This window comes from Equus caballus, chromosome 1 (assembly GCF_041296265.1).
Source record: "Equus caballus isolate H_3958 breed thoroughbred chromosome 1, TB-T2T, whole genome shotgun sequence".
In the NCBI taxonomy this organism is placed as follows: domain Eukaryota; kingdom Metazoa; phylum Chordata; class Mammalia; order Perissodactyla; family Equidae; genus Equus; species Equus caballus.
This window is the reverse complement of record NC_091684.1, coordinates 179,630,848-179,651,445: the sequence shown is the minus strand read 5'-3', so window position 1 is coordinate 179,651,445 and position 20,598 is coordinate 179,630,848.

The window sequence follows — 20,598 nt, the reverse complement described above, 5'->3', positions numbered from 1 at the left end:
TCAAACACAAGAAAGTACCTTCACCAGCTCCTGACACAAATTTAAAAACATTGGAAGTCAAATTGGAATTAAAAAAAAGAAGAAAAGATAAACCAAGGCTATCAAATTCAAAGAATTGGAAGTGGCAAGTCTATTCCAGCTTAGTTGATACTATGAAATACACTAATCTTTATATGAGAGATGCTGTTTTAACTAAGAGTATGTCAGTGCATTCATTACTGAAATTTTCTTCAAGGATTCATATTTAAACATGAAAATCTAAAGTTGAAGGGAGGATGAAAAATGCAAGCTACTAAGTGATGGATCCAAGGATCTATAACATGACAAGACAATAAAGAGAGTCTTGACACCAAATCCACTTAATTTTATCTATCGATATGTTATTTCTTTTTCTAAATCTGTTATTTCTATTTTTTAAACCCCATGTAATTGATATTTTTTCAGACAAGTTTTGCTCTATTTTGTTTTTCTAGTCTCCTTTAGGTTAACTTTCATTTTTCCGTTCTGATCATCTCTTCCCCTGTCACTGGAAGTGTTTCGACTACAATCAATGTCTAGTAAAGACATTGTCAAGGAAACCCATGAATCGGAGGAATAGCTGTCTTCTCAGGTGCTCCAAAACTCTGACATTCTGTGAAATACAGACTAGAGTATGTCTAAAATCCTGATTTCCTGGGAGGAAATTTTTATTAGTAAAAATAGATGTAAGTACTTACTTTAGGTAAATTAAGGTGCTGAGAATAGCAAATAACCAAAGGAACAAAGATTATTGGTGAGCAAGAAAATCATAATCTCTTTGAGAATATAAATCTGATCACTTGTGGGTAACATTGAAGAATATTTACAGAGTAAAATCTCAGGGAGTATAAACTAATATATATATTTGTAGGGCCCCAATCCTTAGCAAAATCAGGACAAAACCAAGCCTTCTATTTCATAATCAAATAAATTCACATTTCCCTGCAATAACTTCCTGAACAATAAGTAGCAAGTAAAAATAAAGTTATCACACAGAAAATGACTCTTGAGTGGTCATTGAAGTCTATGGCCAATAGTCAAAATGCAAGTCAAAACACATTTGTGGGTCAACTTAGTGATTTTTTATCAACAATTTAAAAAAATCATCATAGAATAGAATCAAATAGTACAGAAGAATTGAATCACATATAATTAGGGTAATTTATTTTGTATACTTGTATTTCAGTAAAATATATATGTAGCTACCATAACAATGTAAAAGGCATTCTTATCGTGGGTCTTAGTCACAGCATTTGAAAGCTACTGTGTTAGTCTATGTATAATCACTTTAACAGTAATGTAGTTCAAGAGATAGCAAATAAGTTTAAGAATTAGTTTAATAGTAATATTCGTAACTTATTGGAGCAAAACGGAATAAGAAAGTCAACCAGGGAGGTGCTATAGTTATATAAGTACAAAAGGAAAGAGATAATAAATTACAACATTTTAAGGAAAGAAGCAGCAGTTTTGAGAAAGACTAGAGGAAAAAAGGGTAAAATGAAATAAACTGCTTAGTCAAATTCAGAAAAATTGGAAATATGGTGATGGTATTAAAGATAATAAGGATATTTGAAAGTGTTGCTATTGTAATGAAAAAACAAATCTCAAAATGTGATTTTGTAAAGTGTAACAGAATCACGTAGGAGTAACAATTAAAATGCAAAAATCTGGGGCCTCCTGCTGAAGTGTTTAATCCAAATCTCTAGAGATGCAGTCCAGGAATATATTTTTAATAAACACCTTAGATGATCCTTATGCACACCAACATTTAAGAACAGCTTCTTAATATTCTAACCTAAAACTATCTCCTTTTATAAACTCTTTGAAAATTTTCCCTGAAAGAATGATTTAACTACGAGCCAGCTCACAATTTTCTCACAAAGCCCGTTACGTCTTTAGCATTGCAAGAGAAAAAATAAAATGGTATGAAATGCATTCTGATGAATTCTGAAGATTATAATGAGAGTACATTCATATCAAATGTATCTAGTATTGGAATTTTTATGCGTACATAGGATAACACTGTGTTCCTGCATTCTAATGTAAGAATAGAATATGATAGAAAATTAATTCCGGCAATTGTCAATCTCATGCTTCTTCTAAAGTACACACTTTGATGTTTACTTATTGGGATGCAAGGCGAACTATGGAAGCATTGAGAGCCACTTGGTATTTCAAAAGAGAATTAGACATCATCTAGTTAAAAGTTCTGCTTGATTATTTGTAGGCAATGCACTGCAATTAGCATTTAAATAATTCAGTGTTAGAAACCATTTTCTCTGAGATTAACAATGATTCATTCTTACATGCTGTGTTTTTAATCAAAGAGGTGAAAGGTATAGAGCACGAGGCACGAACAAAGATGTCTAGTTACAAACTCACTCTTGCAATTTGCTAGTAATGTGCTCGCCTGCATGTGTAAAAGCAACTCAAATGTGTGCTGCCTATTCAGACCGGAATTAAAATCTAAATGAAGGATTATTGGTTCCACCAGCAGATGATACTTCTTTAGAAATATTGACTGAACCACACTCCATTATTTCCCAACTTCCAAAAAATCTGTACAATAACGCACCTCATTAATGATACTGTCATTGTCATTTAGGAAATGCGGAGACCTACAAAGTCATTATTAATTACAGCTACAGGCATCAAAGCAGAAACACTAAAATTCATCACTGTATTTGTTAATTAGCTGAAAAATCAGTCCCATTTTATTGGAATTTCCTTGAAAATAAGTACTATTCTTTTGATTAGGGATTACCTCTTTTTCAAAATGGACACTGATCAGAAGAATCATAATATACTTTTCAACACAAACTACTCAATTTATTTCAGTTCAAATAGTAGCATCCAGAAGAAAATGGTGAATACCACAATAGCAAGGAGATTTTTCTTTTTCCCCCACTGCCTCCATTAAAATGGTCTGATTGCCCCTTGTCCATTTCTAAATGATAGATAATATCCTCTTCTCTTTTGCTTTTCTTGTCTATTATGTCCTTTATAGAAAACCTAAAATGAGGCATTTCCTGCAATCCTGCAGGGAGAGAAGACTGAATAGAAAGCTGAAAGAGGGAGTATAGAGACCAGGATAAAAGGCAGTTATTAAATTTGTGAACTCTATCAGAAGACAAGAAAATAAACTGTACCACTGGCTAGAAGGGTAGTGAAGTATGACATTTCATTTTTATGCAGGTCTCAGCATGATAGAAGTAACACATTGAAGAACACTGTAAAAAAGCAGTTAGTGCATTCATTGAATGCCAGCATGGCTCCTCTGCTGTTCTTTGGTTGATCCTTTTCTGTGTCTTTGTGTGACAGTAGTTCAGAGATTCATATATATGAGATCAGATCCACCATCAACCCTTTGTGAATTTTTATGAGAGGCCGAAAGCTCATTCTGTGTAACTCCATGAGATTCAGGCCCAGTTGTGCTTTATATCCTTCCACATTTCTCCTCCTTCAACGTATGAATGCAGTCTCATATAGCCTCTCCTCTCTCTGACACGCACAGCCTTACATAACAGAATGGGAGTGTGGATAATATTTTTATGTTACGAATTCCCAGACATTTAACAGATATTAAATTTTTTACTTTAGTTCATGAAATGAATACTAAAACTAAATATTTCTCATTCTCTTTAGTTCTTTCAGATATTACAAAAATAGATATTAGACAGACAAGCAAGTGTGATGTTTTTACTTACATATTTGTAGCTTGATATAAAAATTTTTAAGTGAGCTGTGCTAAATAGACAGTGAATACAACACAATTTTATTTGTTTTCCTTTCCTTTTTACAGATCTGATTTCTAGTCCCCATGTCTACCAAACTGAGATAAAATCTTAAGCAGGACTTATTGCTTTTTAGATACTATTCAGTTACAAAAATAGCCTCAGGTTATTGAATGAAAAGCACTGTCCTGTGTAAATTTTATGCTTGAAACATATGAAAACTAAACTTTTTCCCTTCTGCAGCTCAAGCCTAACCTAAGCTTGAAGGCCTAAAGTGGGGAGAGGGGCTTTATCATCTGATTACTGTGCTTTACCAAAACACCATACCAGCCGTGGATCTTGGCCCCTCTTGGATGGATTCAGAAAGCAGCAGAGAAGATCTTGCAGTCTAGGTGTTTGTGCCCTGTAAGAGCCAGATGTTCATTTGCTGAGTCTTTTTCTCTGGGTATTTTTTTGTGTGGATTCGTGACAAAGCTCGTGACAGAGACCTTCAGCTATAGTTCTTTCGTATTTCCTCTAGCTAACTGCTTTTCAATACTCTTATAGTCCTGGACATTTGGCAGTTCACTATTTCACTGAGATCTCCTTGTCTTCCAGGAGATCCTCCTGGATAGAATTCCTTTTAATATCTCCAGGCAGATCCACATCTGGTCCTTGGTACACAGTCATGTCTATGGCTCACTGGGGAGGTGCTGACTCCTATCAGTGCCTTTCATTTGTTTGGCCGCCTCAAGCTATTACAGCCATAGCCATTTATATTTAGACTCATCCCTGCGGAGTCTGAAGTCAGTCCATATGTCTCGTAAACTTCAACCAGCACCAGCCAATATCTCCTAATTTTGCCTTAAAAATCCCTTCACTTGGTTTTAGAAGAAGGGAAACTACTCCTCGTTTCTTCCCACTTCTAAGGAAAGCACTACACATATCACCAATTCATTCTAAGGCTCTTACTCGTTCATTTTTCCTCACTACATAGAATTCTCAATTCTCTTGAAAAGCCCTGAGGGGGAGTGAGTTCAGGTTTGTAAAACTGATTTTGGCCCAATTACTTCATAGATAACAAAAAGAACTTTATTTGGAAGCTATTGCTTTGTTATCAGCTTTGAGTGTCTTTGAAAAAACTCACACAACCGGAAAGGTCTTACTTCATCTTCGTATGGCAAAGAAAGCTGTAGTGTGTCAAACCTGCTCACATCAACAGGTGCTTTAGAATCGTCTGTAGTCACTTTAAGCTTGGCCACCTTGTCATTCTTTAGTGGTGGTCCTTAACTCTGCCTGAACATTTAAATTACCTGGGAACTCCTAACACACTTGAACACTCAGGCCCCACTTCTAAGAATATTGATTCAATTCATTATTTTGGTGTTTGTTGTGTTGTTTGTTTTGTAGCATTCAAAAATTAGTTTGTTTACTTATTTTTTTTAACTTTTCATCAAAAAAATTTCAAACATACACTTGTAAATAGAAAGTCTAGCCCTATAACCCCCTGGACACTTCTCCAACGGCCACTAACATCCGGCTATACTTATTTTATCTTTATCTTTTCCTTCTTTCTCTACCTCCACCTCCACCCCCCCCAAATACACACTTACTGGGTCATTTTAAAGCAAATCTTAGAAATGACAGCATCTCATCCATAAATAATTTGATACATATTGACAAATGAAGACACTGTAAAAAGCATTTCCGGGGCCGGCTCCGTGGCCTAGTGGTTAAGTTCGCAGGCTCTGCTGCGGCGGCCCAGGGTTCGGATCCTGGGCGCGGACATGGCACCGCTTGTCAGGCCACGTTGAGGCAGCGTCCCACATCCCACAACTAGAAGGACCTGCAACTAAGATATACAACTATGTACCGGGGGGTTTGGGAAATAAAGCAGAAAAAAAAACAAAAAAAAAAGATTGGCAACAGTTGTCAGCCCGGGTGCCAATCCTTAAAAAAAAGAAAAAGGAAGATTGGCAACAAGTTGTTAGCCTAGGTGCCAATCTTTAAAAAGAAAAAGAAAAAAAAATTCCATAATAACAGTATCACATCTAAACTTTTGACAACAATGGTTTAACAGCATCAAATATTCTATCAAGGTCATAGAGGCTTGATCTTCTTAGAAACGCAATTTAAAAGTTTTTTCAGTGGCGAGCCCACCTAACTCAGCACCTAAGTTTGCAAGTTCTGCTTCAGCAGCCCAGGGTTCACCAGTTCCCGGGTGCAGACCTATGCACCACTTGTCAAGCCATGCTGTGGCAGGTGCCCCATATACAAAGTAGAGGAAGGTGGGCACATGTGTTAGCTCAGGGCCAGTTTTCCTCAACAAAAAGAGGAGATTGACAGCAGATGTTAACTCAGGGCTAATCTTCCTCAAAACAAAAAAAAGTTTTTTCAAATCATAAGTCAAATATGTTTCAAACACTGCATGCATTTTAAACCTCTTTTGTTAGACATTTGCTTCTTTTTTATTTTTCTTCTCGTTTATTTGTCTTATGGAGCATCCCATATTCAGATGTTCCTGACTGTATAACGCTGTGTCATTTAACATTTTCTTCTACATGGTTTCTGTAAACTGATTTATCTAGAAACTAGATCATATTTCATTTTTTGGCAAAAAAAAAACCCCATAGATGGTTTTATGGTCTTCATATTGCAAGACTACGGCTAGTGGAAGCCTCTTCACGTTGGTATCTGTCTGCTTATGGCACAACGCTAGTAGTGTTTAATAGCTTCCTTGGTTTCTAGTTTAACAAGGAGTTCTAATCTCATATTATACATGTCCCAGTCTCTAAGGAGCCTTGTTTCTTTGGATAAAGAAATGGCAATTACAGATCATAATCTAAGCATTAAAGGGGCTCATTTCTGAGAGGTTAGTCACTGCTTCCAGGCCTTTAAAAGAAACAGAGATAAGAATTACTAAATTTTTGAAAGAGAAAAATACTGCATCAATGCATACTAATATATCCAAATCAAATTTAAGATCACAATGCTGTGCTTAAATAATGTGATTATGAATTCATCAAATTTTCATTTTATGCTTAAAAATCTTTGTTTTGACAATATTAGCATAATTACGTATTTACTTATGTACAAGCAATGATATATACACAGTATTAGTAAGGGTTCTCCGGAGAAACAGAGCCCATACATATAGACATACAGAAAAGGAGATTCGTTATAAGAATTGGCTCACATGGTCATGGAGACTGCAAAGTCCCACCAACTGCCATCTGCAGTCTGGAGATCCAGACAAGCTGGTGGTATAATTCAGTCCTAGTTCAAAGGCCTGAGAATTATGGCGCTGATGATGCATGTCCCCATCTGAGTCCAAAAATCCAAGAACCAGAAGAACTGGGTCCAAGGGCAGAAGATGGATGCTCTAGCAGAGAGAGCAAATTTGCCCTTCCTCTGCTTTTCCGTTCTATTCAGGCACTCAACAGATTGCCTGATGCCCACCCTCATTGGGGAGAGCCATCAGCTTCACTCATTTTGCAAATTCAAATGCTAATCTCTCTGGAAACACCCTCACAGACACACCCAGAAATACTGTTTTACCAGCCATCTGGGCATCCCTTAGCCCAGGCAACTTGACACATAAAATTAACCATTATATACATATATATCTATATATATGCAGTGGGTATCTACTATATATTATGCACACATACATATATTAATGAACATAAAAATATCAACATTATTATTAAAATATGAATTATGATACAGGCTAAGATTATTTGCAGTTAATTTTTCTAAAGGTTATATCTCACCAGGGATGTTCAATCAAATTATTATATTTTAAAGATACAGAAGACAATCCTCTGTGTATTTAAGCCACTATCTCAATACAAAGAGTTGCTTTTTTTTTATCATTTTGCTTTAATATTTTTTAATACGTAAAATGTTTGCATCATCTTAAGGTCAATATTATACAAGACACATTCAGAGAGTCTAGCTTCCAAAATATCCCCTCCAGTCTGTTCCCTCCACCCCTTCAATTAACTGTTTTTATTAATGTTGTTCATCTTTCAACTGACTTATTTGAACTTATGAACAAATATATATATATATGTGTCTGCATTCCATCAGTTTCTATTAAAAGGTATTATACTATTTACATTTCTTTGGAATAGTATATCCTGGAGGTCAACCCAAAGCATTATCTAGAGATGGTCCTTTTCAAAGCTGGTACTATACTCTGTGTATATAATAATTTCTTATACACTACACTGTTGGTGAACATTTGGGTTCCTTCCAGTCTTTTGATATTTTAAATAGCACTGCAGTAAATCACCTTCAGCGTATGCCATTTTGAATTTTCACAGTGTATCGTTGGAATGAATTCACACAAGTAGGATTACTGGGTTAAAAGGTAAATACAGTTGTAATTTTGTTAAATACAGCCAAATTCACTTCCACAAGAGGTTATAACATTTTCTATTATCATCAATACTGTAGAAGCATATGTGTTTCCTATCAGCTCATCAAGAAAGTATGTTGTCAAATGTCAAATGTCTCAATGGGTAAGATGTAGTATTTCATGTAATATTAACTTACATTTCTCCTAATTGTAAAGGAGAACAGTGTCTGTAAACTGATTCTATATTTTCTTCATTTTCCATACATGATGGTGTTTTCCATACCATCTTTAGAAGTTTTTTTAATATATTCAGCATATCAATTCTGTGATATCATTGCAATTTTCCCTCAGTACTCCATTTATTTTTTACTTTAATCTTGGTGTATTTCCATATGTAAATGTTTTTATTCTATTTAGTCATGTGTGTTATTCTTTTGTGTTATTACTCCTGAATTTGATCCTTATTTAGGAATATTTCCCTACAGCCATTTTGTAGAGAAATTGCCCAAACTTTTCTAGTAATTATAAATTTTTTCTTTTATCTGTAAATCTCTAATCTGCTTACAAATTATCTATTTTCTTGTTTGTGGCATCTGAATCAGATCAAACTTTATTTTTTTGTATGATTAACCAATTATCTAATACCTCTTCTCAAAACATGCTTCATTTCCTGCTGATTTATTTGCTACCTTTTCAGATGCAAAATGTTTAAATATACTTCAATCTATTTTTGAATTTTCTGTTATCCATTTGATCTACTAATGAATGGATGTACACAATTCTTATTAAAGGGATTTTATAAAATACTTTAATATCTGTTTTGTATTTTGTATCTGTTTTATATCTAGTTTTGTATCTATCCAGAATATTTTATAGGGGTCCAGCCCCATGGCCTAGTGATTAAGTTTAGAGGGCTCCACTTTGGTAGCCCGGGTTCAGATCCCGGGTGCAGACCTACGACATTTGTCAGTGGCCATGCTGTGGTGGCAACCCACATACAAAATAGAAGATTGGCACAGATGTTAGCTCAGGGCAAATATTCCTCAGGAAAAAAAATAATAAATTTTGTAGTTCTTCCTCATCATATATTTTGGACATTTCTTTTTAATTTTGTCATGCATAAATATTTTTAAGGGCTTTCCGGGTGAATCTGATTTTACAGCCCAGGTAAAGACCCACTCACCCACTAGAATACAGTGTTTCTGCTGAGTTTGTGCTTAATGTTGAGGTATTTAATAAATATTAAAGTCCAATGGGAGTTAAAAAAGCAAAAGAAGTGTAAACATACTAATTCGAGGAAGCATAAAATTCTAAAAAGCAGAAAATTGAGTGATTCATGAAGTGAGACTGCTGCTTTTGGCAACATGATAAACTACAAGTTCAGAAAACAAGGAAAAGTCTGATAGCACCCTCTAGATTATGAGCACTATGAAGGCAGACTTGGGTCTTATTCATAGATACAGTAATTGGCACAAATAGGCATTCAATAAATTTTTAAAAATCGGTTGTACAATATATGCACATGCTGTGCCTACATGACCAACATTAATCATCAAGAGAAGAGGAAACTGACTGATAAAGTTAAGGAGGAGGAGACAAAATTTTTGAGTATATGACTATAAGAGTCTCAAATTCTTGGACCTATAGGCCTTACGCTGATTAAATATAAGGCCAAAATAGAAACCCCAAGAACCATGAAAATGATATCATAAAATATTTATTATAAGCCAAGGGTGGTTCTATATATTTTGTGAAAATAGAAAGAGAAAAAAAGAGTTTAACCTTTCCGTTGATCATAGAACTCTCGTTTCTGCAATAAAAAATAATCATACAGCAGTGTATTTCTATCCTAACCTCTTTCATCACTGTTATATTCTCCTATAATGAGGCTTAGATGCCACTCTAAATAACAGAAAACTGCGTTTGATATAGCATTAATTTGATATAATAAGATTTTTCTCATTATCATACATACATCATGAAGAAGCAATGATTTAGCAAATAATTACTTAACAACAGTTATGCTAGGCTCTGAGGGTCCAAAGATGAATAAAATAAAAATCCCCTAAGAAGATCACAATCTAGTGTCAAGGCTGATATATTTTTTTCTGCAGATTTATTTTTAATAACATGAAACATTTCTATCCCCCAGCCTCAATAAATTCACTAAAAGGAAAGCTGTCTTCATTAAAAATACCAATGTTTACATAATTCCTCATTAATGCTTTGCAAATAATAGAGAGAATTAATGGTGTGTTTTTCTGCATATTTCAATTGTGAATGATAATCACACAAAACAAAGCAAACCAAAATAAACAAACAAAGGCAGCCAGTATGAAAAGTACGGATGAAATCAATTCACAGTTTGATAGCACTAGATTTCCTTGCAGTCTTTTTGCGTGTCCTATAATATATTTATGGTAAGCACTTGTGATAACGCCAGCAAAATTTTTCCATCTTCCTGCATGCTTAATTTCATCTAACTTGTTTTATGGCAGCGTACTGAAACACAGAGGGAAGCTCTGTTTAAACCATTTGTCTCTGTTTCTCTTTGCAGAATGCCAACAGATTTGTTTAAACCAAAACAAAATGCATAAACAATCACTTCTTCTTCAAGCTAACGATACAACCTAAATTCCAAAACTTATTTTTACAATATGCTGAAGTTTAGTAATTCAAATTCTGATTCTGGTGCTAGCAACTTCTTTTTTTGTTCCAAGGAAGAATGTTTACTCATTTATTGTTCTTTGGGTTCCTGTGCTGCATATTGTTTTGGTTTTATAAATTACACTATGCAAATACCCACTTTATTGAAAATAAGGTAATTTCAAGTCAATAGTCAGTTAAATGTAGTGTTTCTACTGTTTTTTGGAATATCAGACCTCAAATGTGGTTACAGGTCCCTGATAAATTTTTCCACTTTGAGAGCATCTGTACAACTCTTCCTTCTCAGGTAGCTAACATCAAATTATTTCCCCCCACATTTACTTGAGTCTAATCCCTTTCATGTGTGATTTGCAGACAAGCGGTATCAGCATCAATGTGTCAGAAGTGCAGAATCTCAGACCCTCCGTAACTACTGAATAAGAAACTGCATTTTAACAAGATCCTACAGTGATTAATATGCGCATGAAAGTGGGAGAAGCATGGTCTTATCGAGAACCAGGTGATGTACAAGGAAGGTTTATTCCTATCTTAGGTCTTATTGACAGTGGATGTGAACGGAAAGGACTGGGTAATTATTGGTTTTGCTTAAGATGAGGAGTTCAAAGAGTCTTATATTATTTGAGCTTAAAAATGACCTAAGATATGACAAATAAAAATGGCAAGCAATAGGATATATTGGAGAATATGAGGAAGCCTTTTGGTGTAAACCTAGTTCAGCCTGACCTTGTCTTTCCAAAAGGGCCTGACAGAGGCTGTTGAGCATGCATTGTATATCTGCTTTGATATTCCCTACGGCAAGAACAAAGGCCCTTGAGATAAAGGTGCAACTTCCCTCCCCCTCCCAATGTTGACATTTCCTTAAGGATTAAGCATCTTTCCTTAGGCTAGAAACTGATTGCTGCGCTCACCTGTGACTGCCCAGCTCCAGACAATAGGCTTGCTTCCTGCTACACCCACCAAGATAGCAGACCCACTATCTGCTGTGTCCATCAAGTGCTGTGCTGACAGGGCAATCTTGTGACTGTTGTAGGAGGGACATTTCAATCATATGTGAAAAGTCCTATTTAGGGGTATATAACCACTCTGTATACCTCACTTCTTTGGCGCCCTTTCTTCCTTTGGGAAGAAAGACCCCGGTCCATGGTCCTCAGATTTCAGCTCAGATATAAACTCTCACAAATTTTCATTTATAGATTGGTTATGGATTATTTTCATCAACAGATATTATATAATTGTAATTCTATTTTTACATGAGGAAACTGAAGATATATTGTTTTATCACTTTGGTATTTTGAGAAAGCAGCTAAAGATGTATATGGATTCATGTCAGAATTTTAAAACTATATATTTCTACATTGATGCTATAGTTTGCTCCAGAAATGTTTTAAGGGATTTACAATGATATATAAACTATAATATGATAAATAAAATTAAAAGAAACAAAAAACAACCAAGAATATAACGACATAGATGTAGGGGGAAAATAGGGCTAGGAAAAATCAATGCCAAATTTAGCTTTCAGATTTTTAGCTTTGTAGAAACAAAAGGAACCTGGTTATTTAGACAAATTTACTGCAAAGATAAGATCAAAACAAACCGTTTACTAATGAAAAGTATACTATTCTTTTTCCGAACTGCAGACAGCAATTTCTCTGCTGTGTAATAGACAACATCTTCAAATTATTCTTAAAAGAGACACAGGTAGAATGAGTTTCTTGAGACTATATTCTTTTCTTAGAGTGGTACTTAATATCAATTGGCAATATCATGTAGAATTACATTTTGGGTAAACGGTTCTGTTAGAGGGCCAGTGAGATCTGAATAACCAAGTTTTGCAGATCTGACTGCAACAAATGAGTATGTAAATTTCAACTATAGAATGTTTTATGGAAAACACTTTCACTGAATATTGTCTGAATATTTCTATTGTTTTTGTCATCCCAAGTACAACAGGTGTGCATAAAAGTTTTGTTTGCATACTTGCTCACTCAGTTCTTGAGGGTTGCAAGGAGGGATAGATATTTCTTACAACGAATCTTGCTACATACTCTAAAAGAGGTAACAAAATCATGATACTTATTCCCTATAATGATCTGAACCACAAAAATTCCAGTAAATATTTAATCATCTATTTTCTAAATTTCTTCCTACCGTAGTATAATTGCAAGATCATATTCTTCACCTGTAAAGGCAGAATCAGTCCTGTCTAAGCATAATAGATGGTAGGTCCCATTATGCATACTTTTATTTAAAATACTGATGAAAGAATTGCTGGACACAATGAAGCTTGGAGTATAAGTTTTCAACTTTTGTGGTAGTACAAAAAAAGAAAAAAAAACAGAAACAGGTTATCTCTTTGGTTTACAAAACAAACGTTCATTTCTTGCTCATATTACATGAGAGCTTCTCATTGGCCATGATTCCACTGAACTCCATCAGGAGCCATGTGTCTTCTCACCTGGGACCCAGACTGAAAGAGCAACTGTTCTTAAGGTCATAGTAGGCTGGTGGTAGAGAGGAGGAGCACAAGAGAGACAGAGAGGACCACTCAATCATGTTTAAAAGGGTCCACTATGATGGGGCAATGGTGTTCTATGCCTCTCTCTTTGCCCAAAGAACATCATCCAGCCAAGCCTAAAGTCAATGAGACAGGAATTCACATACCTCTTATAGGATGAATTACCAGTAGAGAAGAAATAATTCTACCTAACTTAACAGAGTGAAATATTTTCTATTAAAGGCAACAATAACACCTAAGGGAAATACAGTAAGGATGGCTGGGGAGTCAGGCAGCATGGATTTGAATCCTGGATCATTCACTGTGCCAACTTGGGAAAGTTATTCAAAGTATCTGAAGCTTAGATTTCCTTCATAAAATGAGGATAATATCCATCCTTATGATTATTTACGATGACAGTAATCATTGATTTTGATTCCCTTCTTAACTCTTCATTCAAAAGTGATTAGAAGGTCGAAGTCTAAATGCATTGTTTTAACTTAAGGTTTCTCATAAACGAAAACAATGTTTTTGCCAAGGACGTGCCAGATTGTGAAATGACATTGTTCTCTGTGAGTACTCTGTAATACCTCTTTTTTCAATCATCAATTATTGATTTTTGTTACTGTCAAAAATTGGCTAGTGAATGTCAATTTCCCCATGTAAACCAATGTTTTTTTAAAACTAATTGGAAAGTGTGAGGTTTTTTTTACACTAAAAATGGAATTTATCTTTTCTTTGAAAAACAATTTCCAATCTCTCACTAAGATGTCACATTTATACTATAGAACAGTTATAGGTTTCATATTTTTTAATGTTATGTTGCATTCTCATCATTTATACTTTATAATCCTGACTAACCAAGAGCTCTTTCTAGGGATAGTAGAAAAGCTTACCTTTTCTCACTGTTTCTTTTTAATAGCATTGTTAATATTTTCTCTAATCCACATTTTTGTGCAGATATTTTTATGCTACTTTTCTACTTGGTAATGTTTAGTTAAAATTAGATAATATAATTCATGACTCTCTATAATACATTACATCAGAAAGCTTTGAAGGCAAAATGAAAACTTTGGATGTCACCATAAGCTCCTCCTCTTTGCAGAAATATCACTTAGATATTTAGATATCCAGAGGGTTTCTCAGACATAGCATGAGTAGGGTGCCAGTGTTGCCCCATGTCTTAGTTCAAGCTGTTATAACAAAACATCAAAATAACAAAAAGGGTTAAACGACATTTATTTCTTACATTTCTGAAGACTAGGAAGTCCAAGATCAAGCTACTGGGCAATTCAGTTCCCAGTGAGGGCCTTCTTCCTGGTGGAGATGGACTCCTACTTGTAGCTTCACTCGGCTGAGAGAGCTATCATCTCTTTCATGTCTCTTGCTTTAAGGTCAAGAACCTCCTTCATGAGGACTTCCATCTCATGACCTAATTATCTCCCAAAGGCCCCGCCTCTAAATACCATCACTTTAGGTAGGGATTTGATCTTCAACATACGAATGACACAAACATTCAGCCACACAAACGTAGCCCCCACATATTAAAATATTAGTAAAGCTTAATTTGTAATTTTAATTAAACATGCACTAATAGATTGTCTAACTTTATCTTTCCATTTTGTATTATATTATGCTCTTCTACACTGCAAACACTCAAGTAGAAGACCAGGAGTTAAAGTAAAAATACAAAGAGCTATGACAAAAAAAGAAAAAAAAACAAAATAATGACAATCAGCACTGGGAAGATGATCTAGAGAAAACTCCATCGCAAGAGCCTGGTTATGCAGTATACTTTAGTTGGGCCCAGTCTCCTTTTGCACAAGAATTTCATGGATGTATTGATTTCCAAATTCTCAGGGGGACTTCTACACACCTATGCTAACTGTAAGGTGGGTCAGCACCTCTTAAAAATTTAAATTACTTAGTCAACTAGCTCAACAACTTTCATTTCCAAAATTATTCTTTTCTATTTTTTATAACAGTTTTATTGAGATAAAACACATACCCCTTTAAAATATACAATTCAGTGATTTGTGGTCTACTCACAGAGATGTGCAATCAGCACCACTATCTACTTTGAGAACATTTTAATCACCCCATATTCATTAGCAGTCAATCTCCATTATCCCCTTTCCCAGCCCTTAACTGTAACTAATCTGTTTTTGCCTCTATTGATTTGCCTATTCTAGAGATGATATCAATGGAATCATATAAAATATGGTTTTTTGTATCTGGCTTTTTTCACTTAGCATAATGTTTTCAAGGTTCTTTCACGTTGTAGCACATATTATTAATACATTCTTTCTTTAGCTAAATATTTCATTGTGTAGATATACTGCATTTTTTAAAATCTATTCATTGGTTCATGGAAATTTGGGATTTTTCCACTTTTTTGGCTATTACTAATAATGCTGCCATGAACACTTGTGTCCAAGTTTTTGCATAGACATATGTTTTTAGATCTCTCGTGTATATTCCGAGGAGTGCAACTGCTGGGTTTTATGGCAACTCTAAGTATAACTCTTTGAGGAACTGCCAAACTGTCTTCCAAAGTGGCTACATCATTTAACATTCCAACTAATTACTTAAGAGGGTAATAATTTCTCCATATCTTTGCCAACACTTGTTATTGTCCAATTTTTTATTACAGCAATCCTAGTGGGTTTGAATTATATCTCATTATGGTTTTGATTTGCATTTCTCTAATTAATGACTAATGATGTCATCCTTCCATGTGCTCATTGGCCATTTATATATCTTCTTTGGAGAAATGTCTGTTGAAATCTTTGCCTAATTTTTAATGTTCAGCTATAAAACATTTTTATATATTCTGGATACAAGTTACTTATCAGATGTACGATTTGCAAATATTATCTCCCATTCTGTGGATTGGCTTTTCACTCTCTTGGTAGTATCTTTGAAAGAAGAAAGATTTTTAACTTCCATGAAGTTCAATTTACCCATTTTTTTCTTTCTGTTGCTTTTGTTTTGGTATCATACCTAAGAAACTGTTGTCTAATCCAATGTCTCAAAGATTTGCTCCTATGTTTTCTTCTAAGATATTTATAGTTTTAGGTATTAAATATGGGTCTACGACTCATTTTGAGTTATATTTTACATATGATGTGAGGCGGGCGTCTGATTTCATTCTTTTGCATGTAGATAACCAGTTGTCCCAGCACCATTTGTTGAAGAGACTTTTCTTCTCCTCATTGAATTGTCTTGACTCCCTGTCTAAAATATAAAGGCTCACTTCTGAAATCTCAATTGTTTTTCATTGCTCTATGTGTCTATCATTAGGCAAGTACCTCACTGCCTTGGTTACTATTGCTTTGTACAAAGTTTGAAATCACAAAGAGTGTGTCCTCAACTTTGTACTTCTTTTTCAAGATCGTTTTTGACCATTCTGAGTTCCTTGAATTTCTATATGAAGTTTTGGATCAGATAGAAAATTTGTTCAAAAAAATGTACCTGGGATTTTGATAGAGATTTTGTTGATTCTGTAGGTCAATTTGGGGAGTATTGCAATCTTAATAACATTAAATCTTCCAATCTATGGAAAAAATATGAATATCCTTCTAATTTTAGGTCTTTTTAAACTTCTTTCAACACTGGTAAAAATTGTGAAAATTCGAGTACTTTTTCCTATATTGATTTACATAATGTAAAATTATATTTAAAGGCTTTGGCAATCACATTATTGATCTTCTAGTAGGCTATTACCTTTTAGAACATTATGTATTTTTAAGAATCTAATCTGGAAGACCATTTTAAAACCATAGTAAGTGATTATATTTCTCTTTATTAACAATACATACAAAAGTTCAATTTTTTTCATAGCTAAATGCTCTTGGTTCAGAATTCTTAGTGAAGAATCTCCAAACCAATATATTGCTACTTAGAAAATTTCTATAATATTTAAGATTAACCTTATGATGCTTTTAAAGCAAGAGGATTATATAGCAGTAAATCACGTCTGATATTTGAAATGACTATTTTAATTACATTCTACAGAATTTTAGGTCCCCAAACTCAATCAAGACATACTGATCTACAAACAGTTTTTGAATTACCATACTATTTTGGTAAAGAAGGCAAACATGGCTCAGATAATTTAAATCACTCCACTAATAGCAGGAGGAAAAGAAGGAATGAACAATCAGACTCACCCACTGCCTGCAATATTATATCTTCTCTGCAATACTATCTTCCATTTATTGTTTCTGAAATCTGAAAACCTTTACAGTTAGGGCTGCCAGATTTAGCAAATATACATACATAAGATCTGGTTAAATTTGAATTTCAGAAAAACAAGGAACACTTTTTTAGCATAAATATGTCCAAAATATTTTGTGGGACAAACCTATACTAAAAAACATATTACATATCCGAAATTAAAATATAACTCGTCATTCTTCATATTATCTGGCAATTCTATATATGATCTGTGTCTAAACCATGCTCTAATATAGACTTGATTAACAATTGGATAACAGATAAAAAAAGCAAATAGTTGAATTAAAGAATATTCTTTAATAACACATACTGACCCCCATTTATTGATTTCAAGACACATAGAAAGAGTTTGTCAACTCCTATAGACCAAGATTTTATCAACATAGTCCCTTTGGGGAAATCTTCTACAAGAGAAACTACAAAGTCATTTTCAATTCAAAGATTTTTTTAATGCTTTGCAATGTCAAATGAAATCTGATGCTTTACAAAACACACACTTTCTTAGTTATTCCTAGTCAATCTTCGCAATTTACTTTATCTTCATTTAACTTAGAGGTGTGTGCAGTTGTTCCTCCGTTAGGTACAGACGAGGAAACTGAAACTCAGGTAAGATAATTGCTCAAGATCTTTTGGTGATAATGCCACAACTAAATCCTGATCTAGCTTATTCTAAATCCTGTATTCTTACCTTCCTTACTTTTTATGTTTTTAAATGTTTGCATATTGCTACCTATGTTATCCAAATGTAGTAAATATTCACCATTTACTTCACTTTATGCATGCACATCTGCACTTTAAGATATTAAGTATCTAAAACCAAAAAACTGATTAATGTAACATTAAAGATTTTTATTATTAAGTCCAGAAAAATTCTGTTCTTATTTTATAATTCATAGGTAATGATTCATTTTATTTATTATATAAGAAGAACAGGGTCGAATGAAATTGTCTTGTTTATTATTGTAACCCTTCTAGAGGCATTTCATAAGAGAAATTTTCATTATTTATCTTCTTTTATGCAGTTATGCTTTGACAGAAAAACGTTTTAAATGATGCCAGATCAATAAATAAAGTAGAACCTCATATTTTATTGTATTTAGTACTTTGAAATCTTTATATTCCTCACTGTTGCCCCAAGGTAAAAGAAACATTTATATTCAGGACAATTTATGGATTCCCAGCTCTTTGGTACATAGCAAAGTGAAATATAAGCACTGCTTGTCATTTATCGGATGCAGGGTTAGGTTTCACTAGGATGACACAAACTGCTTTTCTAACATAATTCCCCTGCGGTGATTTAACCAACCAAAAATATCAATAAATCATAAATGGAATTTTGCTTTAGGCTGCATCTAGTTTAATCACATTTTTGCCTGAAAAAAATCTTACTTATAAGTTCAGGGTTATCTACTATGCATATATTATTGGAAAGTATCACCTAGTAGCCTTCATGAATCTATGATACATTTTGAAAGCGTCAAAGTGGAAAATGAGAGCTTTTATTACACTTTAAGAAATTGGCAGGTAACCAACATGGCAGATATATTATACACAGAAAAACTACAATAATCTATTACAATCTAGGCTTTGTAATTTATATTCCAAAATTTCAATACTTGCTCTCTTTTTCTGCTAAATCTAACAATCTCAGCCCCAGGTTTAGCCAAAGGCAAAGCTGTGAGATGTTTGAAATTTGTCTGTACGATTTTCAGCCTCCTTCTTTTAACCTTTTCTCCCAGAGCAGCACATCTTCATTCAGCTCTATCATCTGTCCTAGGCCGTTACGCTCTTAAGACTCTTCACATACTATTTTCAGTTCTTCATTCAAAAATATGTGCTATACCTTCTAGAATTATATTATAATATATTTATTATATTAATTAATTAATATATTATTAATTAATATATTTAATAATATATATGATATAACTACATATCATATATATTAATTATTTATAATCAGACATTTGCGTTTTCATTTATTCAACATAAATTGAGTGTCTACTGTGTGCAAGTCGCTGATGCCAAGTTTGAGGAACCAAAGCTCCCTTAAGGAGCTCATAGACTGTTGGCTAAATAGAGAAAAAGATAAACAAGAACTAGGAGATGTCCAAGAGCGAAACAAACACCGCATTTTTACTTAGCCCACAAAGTGCCAAGCGCTCTTGGCTTTATTGCTACTTTTGTAGCAACAATTTCTCAGAGCCTGTGCTATTGCTTCTTGTCATACAACAAGTTTGAGAGTCCAGGGATCCATTATGAGCTTTTCCTCATCTCCACCTACACCCACCCTTGGTGATCTCACACTGCCCAATAGGTTTAAAAAAATCGGTGGTCCTCCAGATTATTATCTCCAGCCCTGACCACTCCTGCGAGTTACAGAATAGCATACCTAAACTCTTGTTTGACATCTTCCCTCTGATGCTTAATAAACATCTCACATTTAGCAGGGAAAACACAACTCTTACTTCCTGCTTTGCTTCCTCAAATCTGCTCCCACACCAGGTTTTCCCACCAAAGGTGTTGTCATTGCCTTTATCCCAGATGCTCACAGAAAAAAGCTATTCTTTTCTTTATATCCTACTTTTCAATCAATCCCTCAGCAAATACTATCAAACTATACTTTTAATTCTGTTAAATTTACTTCTTCTTTTTCTGATGTTTTTGTAAGCCGTAATGATCTTCCCCCTGGACTGCATTTAAGAGCATCTAACCCAGCCTCTGCTTGCATTCTTCGTTTCTCCGTCTGTCTGTAATTTGTTCTCTACCACCTAGGAAGTGAGATACTTTAAAAAGAAAAAAGATCATGAGTTACTGTCAACTCTCTAATGGTGTTAGGTCACACTTGGATTAACAGTTGAAGACTGTAACACATCCCAAGGCAACCCTGGTGGCCTAGTGGTGAAGATTAGACACTTTCACCGTGGGGCCTGGGTTTGTTTCCTCTCAAGGAAACCACACCACCCATTTGTCGGTTGTCATACTGAAGCAGCTGCATGTTGCTGTGATGCTGAAAACTATGCCACCAGTATTTCAAATACCAGCAGGGTCACCCAAGGTAGACAGGTTTCAGCATAGCTTCCAGACTAGACTAAGGAAGA